We start from the raw sequence: 6000 nt of genomic DNA, 5'->3' as shown, positions 1-6000 counted from the left end.
CCACGCGCAAAGAATATAACTATTTCAACCATACTAGAAGTCAGTATGTTAATTAATTTTAGAGCTATCTATTGTTTGTTGTTCAGAAATCTCCTTAATTACCCGTAAGTTAACATCATTGAAGTAACAATTAACTTACTTAACTTACTTATGCGTCATTTAACGGATTCATAAGATCATAACGCATAAATAGCTTATATTTTTCATATCTGTAATTTCTTGCTCTGTATCATAATATCATGGTGGCATAGTGATTTTATATTTCCCATATAAATGTACAAAAGGTTTTTCACCTGTACTCTAAAACTCTTTCTGTGAGAGAATTAATTTTCATGTTATCTCGTAAGCTTTGCCATTTTGTAAATCAATTATGAAGGATTCATTATCAATTTCTATAACAATTGATACAAACTGATCAAACTAATGCTTGTAGCTATAAATTCGAAATAATTAAAGTAACAAAATGCATAAGAAATAGCCACCATAACATTGTTGCTAGTAATAATAGTATTAATATTGATGTTGCCAACAACATCCATGCTAATAATAATCGTATTGAAAACGATAATGTTTCAAATCAGGAGGTCTATAATACCTCGTACGTTATATTAATTATATAAGAATAAAAGTGTGACAATAGTATTCTGTCTAATCCAATGCAATGATAATTTGCATCATTAATTTGTTAAACGTACATCTAAAAGGTAGCTATAATTTACGATTACAATATATTAGTCATATGTGTAAAAGGTACAATCTCGAAACATCTGTTTCCAAATAGAATGGTTCCGTTAACGTAGGGACAAGAAACAGTTTAAAAAAAAAAAAAAATCTCAAAGGTTAGTTGTGTAGCTGAAGAATATATATATATACGTCTATATACAGATTCTTGAATTCTTTCATCTTCTGTGAGTTACCCCTCTGTAGAAAATATCATATATCAGCTCGAGGCCAAGCTGAATGTGTTAATGGTTTAGGGTAGTTCTTTTTTTTAAAAGAAAAAGAAAAAGTTAAAAAGAAAATGTACCGTTAGAGTCTAAAAAGTAGGTCAAGTTCATCTCTTATCCTTTAATGGTTTGTTTGGGTTCAGTAAGGTCAACTATGTGTCTACTTCCTTATTATGTTTCCGTAGATAAACAAGAATTTGGTAATTCTGTTTCCTTTTGTTTTTGTATCTTTGTAAATACAATTCGATATTGCTATCGCCTACGAATTATTTGGTCTCATATTATTTTTATTCTATAAGCACATTTGTCAGAAAATCTTAATAATTTTGGAAATTATTATTAAAAGGAATATCATTTAAATTTACATGTAAAATTTTAAGGTACATATGTAGAAATGCTATAAAGTTTTAAGGAATTAATGCCCTTTAGTATAAGCTCATATACATACTTTGTAAATGTCTATAGGTATAGCTTATTGATTAGTATCATTGAGTTTATGATCCAATCATGTAATTTAAAGTTCACTAATCGTGTCATTTCTTAGTTTTATGTACTTATTATGAAATTGTCACTATATACTATATGAGTTCTCTTATATTGAGTTAGGGTATGTTCTATTTCAATTTTAATTAACCTTAGTATGTAGTATTGCTCGAACATACAACAGTGTTGTAACCTACCATAGGTTAAGTCAATGTTGCCAACCCAAAGTAAAAACTCATTTAACATGAAAGTGTTGCCAACTCTGAAATTTAATTTGCCATTAGCCCTAAGTAAAAAAAAAATGTTTAGATTTGTCGGAGCAAACTAAAATTTTTTTTCCTTAAGGGGCGTCGACTGTAGTGTGCCACACGCGCCATCTCAATTGGCGCCAAAATTTTTGCCACACTCCACAATTACTCAAACAATTAACGACAATTATTTTTCTAATTGCGTAGACAAGTTTATTTTTTTTCTTAAATCTTAAAACAAGGAAGAACGAGAGAACAGGGAAATGTTAGTCATTCTCTTCGCGCATTCAAGTTCCTTCCAGCTGTCTTTATTTTTTTTGTTGGATGAAATATTATGTCTGCTTCATCCCTCCCAGCCAGCTGACTGTCTGCTCAGGAATCAGTTAAACTATAACCTTTCTCGTCTAGAGAAGATAATCTTTTCTCCTACAGGAAAGTAATAGATTCCTACTTTTTGGTTATCAAAATCTTAAATAAATAGAAACGACAGAATTAATCTGAAATTCGTTTGGTTAACTTAAAGGTTAAAAAGGTTATTTTGTTAGTCAACCATATATTCAATAACTATGACACAGAGTCTCATCTTCCCGTAATACGACCACAAGTGTTCGATTATAAATTTGATTATTCACTATGTTTTTGGACGTTTTAGTAATATAAATTGTCACAGACCTAAGTCGTTAATTTTTAAAGCACACTTGCAAAGTTTGAACTTTTGAACTCTTGAAATTTTATTGAAAATATAATGTGTCTGGAGAGTCACGGTGTAATTAAAATTGTCTTAGTAAATTGTACTATCTGTAACCAAAATTGACTCTTTGTACACATGAGGTCAAATGTTAACCTTCTCAGGTTATCAGGGTTTTTGTATCAATAAATTTTTCCATGTACAGGAAGCTTTTAGGATACGCCCTCCGCCTGCTTACGCAGTCGCAGAAACTTAAATTCGTTTCATAAATAGTTCGAAATCCAATCAGGTAAAACCCTGACTTACCCCTGCCTTCACACGTCCCTACCCTAGTGCCGTGTGAAAATGATAAGGTCAAACAAAAAGTGAGTACATCTCTCTTGAGAGGTAAATTCATAGATTTCGTCAATTCGGGGGAATCATCATCATCGAGTTTTCGAAGAGGCACAGGCTCCCGCCTGTTGCCCCCTTCGGGGGAATTCCGATAACCCTTCGAAGAGGCACAAGCTCTCGCTTGTTGCCCCTCCTTCGGGTAAGGTTCCATCAAACTCCACGGCATGGACTTATCGTCCACAGTCTAACTTGGAACTACGCCGGAACGTTGACACTCTTGTTATAGCCCGTTCTTCGGTCGGGAGAAACTTTGTTACATCCCTCACCGACTTGTGCTATTGTGTCAGCAGTGACTGTTAACTTCCATCATACGGCGTAAGGACGGTATTCCTTCCACCACGGACATTTCGTAAAGATCCATCATTGGAGACGAGCAGTGTGTGTTATCACTAATTCCACCTTAAGTGCTCAACTGGACAGTACCTCTGTTCTCACTGTGAGTATACAGACAACCTACAAACTTAGTTATTACTACTCAGATTCTGCTTACCTAATCTGAACATTGGCTCTACAAGGATCTCTTTAAGATCTCTCATTAATTCAACTTTTGTGTACCTAAATGCTTCCTAAAACAATATTCGTTAACCTGTGCTAACGCTGAGTTACGTAGAAGACCTCATGTAGGAAAGTCACCCTGTAATGTATTCAGTCTACGGACTTATTCGAGCCAGCTAATAAAATTCTTCCTAACTCGAACTTGCATTGTTTACGTCATTCCAAAAACATTCTCAATACTTCCCTTTTGGTGAACGTTTCATAATTCTTTCTCAATATCTATATTAACGCCTCGTATCGACGTGCCCATGTTGTAGTCTACTGGAGAAGGCAGATGACCTGTGGAATGAAATCCTGTTGGACGTAGTTCGAAACTGGGAACTGCATTCACCATTCGTCTCACCTCTATTCCATCATCCATCCAGGAGAAGACCAGCCTGTGCGAAGTCCCAAATATTCCGAAGATTTCTAATCCCGTACGAAGCTCAGTGACGACATCGTCTTACATGAAGTCCTGATCATCGTCCGTCTATCCTGTTCTTGTATTTCAGCCGCTCGAAGTACAAGTAAGTTTCTCGTAATAGTGTTCTTAGTGCTTTTAAGTGATTGTGCTACCTGGTGCGTACGAAACGGCTACAGCAGCGTCGAAGATAGCCCCGGAGTCTTCCCATCTCGACTTAGAGTGCCTGGAGGTAGGACCACGGACCTCAGGTGGGTTATCACTGTTTATTTAATGTTGTCATGTAACTGTCATTTGCATTATCTTTTCATAAAGTCGCTTAACTGTAAAGGGGATCACCTCCCAAGTAGTTTCAAAATTACTTTGAAACCTTTTGTTGCTTAAATATCGTTTGTGTGAATTGCTAATTACTTTTGATTTCCTAGATCTCTTTCAATTCGAGCAGCCATCTCGTGTCTAATTATAATGATATAATATGTCTTTGATATGCTAATTTGCTAAGTATTCTGAACTGGCTGATAGCAGTGGTATTCCAACTCGCTGACGCCTTCTCGCTAATATCGTAATACTCGTAATTATTGTTCTTTTGCGTACTGACCTCACTCGTCCTCATTCAGACGAAAACCGCCTTGCTTTGTTATCTGTATTGTTTCGGGACCCTAAGCTGTCCCCTTGACGAGTGGTCATTTGATAGCCCGTTTGCATGAGATGGACATCTGCGCCTTTGCGCCTTCACTCGGTTGTTATTGAAATTGTATGTTATTTAACCATCTATCATCCGAGCTGCATAGCTCTTCTTTGACACGGACTAATTTGAAGTCCCAATATAAACAGCCTTTTTCAAGGCTACCTCTTGCTATTGTTCATTATTATTGTACTAATAACAACCTCCTCCACCAAGACATACTTTGGTGACAGATTGGTGGAATGTGCACGCGCGACATAACTGTTGTCGGCCTGTGACATGCGATACCTCGCGTCACGCCCATAATTTGATAACTGAATCGTTGGGATATGTACCCGCTGACATAAATTGGTGGCTACATTGAGATTCGAACCCTGGCCCACATAAATCGTGGCCCTTATATGAATTATTCTTGTTGTGATATAATTATCCTCTGGCGGTATATAAATACTTGTTGTTCTTGGCTACCGTTCTCTATATCGGTGTCTTCACACCCTGTCAGTACGCCCATAAATTAGTTAAGCGCTCGTGTATATAAAACCTATATTTTGACTTCTACCAGAGCTTACTTGGGAGCGTGAACAAACTATTCGTTGTTCTTTAAATGCAAATGATAGAATCGGTGTTTACAACCTTCTAACACTGAAATTCCTACCAGTCCACCACGAAGGTCTAGCTGTCCCCTTGAGACCGTTCGTGGCCGCGACACAACATTAACTACGCTATTAAAACAATCTAAAAACAATCCTTAGTCATTTTTACTGTCAAGTTGCCAAACAACATACACTTAATATTATCACTTATTCGTGATATTAAGCCTTATTTAATCTCCATGCTTTATAGATAATCGTAAACTGAGCTTTCTTTTTGGACTAATGTAAAATAAGGTACAATGTTAAGTGCTTTTTTTTAACGGTACTCAGTCATATTCTACGCATCTAATTGGCTACGAAGGCAAGCGTCCAAATTTAAATTAGTGGAAGAAATTAGCATTTACTGTCATCTATTGATAGTATTACCTTTCAAATGCATATAATATACTCTTTTTCTAGTCTTCAAATAGATTTAAATTGAAAAAAAAAAAATGTATAATAAATACTACGATAACGAAATGGCCACAGAAATCGAAATTTATTAAATACTTCGGAAACAGATACTGTACTGCGTAACGTTGGATACCGCCACAAAAAGTACTGATCATATATATTAGGTCTTAGTATAATTTATTTACACAATCATTACAGTAACTCACAACTACCTGACTGATACAATTATACTTTTTCGGCCGTTGCAGTACACCTATCGACTGGATTGTACTGTCGTTTATAGAATGTGTATGTAAAACTGAGATGTACCACTAATGTAGTTATGATGTAATTCTCATTGTTGTGCTCATTAGTTCATTCACGGGGACGAACACTAGAATGCCTTCCTCCCCTACCCCCAAAAATACTTTATCCTTTCAAACTGTAATTAGATATTTTCTCTTAAGGATGGTTTAAAGGGACAAGTTTTGCCGATAGATTTCACTACAGTCTTCGTATCTCTCTCATGTATTTTTTCCTTTCACGAAAATTCACGATTTCTCTTACAAATTCATC

Source organism: Thermobia domestica, unplaced genomic scaffold, assembly GCF_964235325.1.
Source record: "Thermobia domestica unplaced genomic scaffold, izTheDome1.hap1.1 HAP1_SCAFFOLD_1634, whole genome shotgun sequence".
Lineage (NCBI taxonomy): Eukaryota > Metazoa > Arthropoda > Insecta > Zygentoma > Lepismatidae > Thermobia > Thermobia domestica.
The sequence above is the reverse complement of the archived record's forward strand: the minus strand, read 5'-3'. Positions refer to the sequence as shown.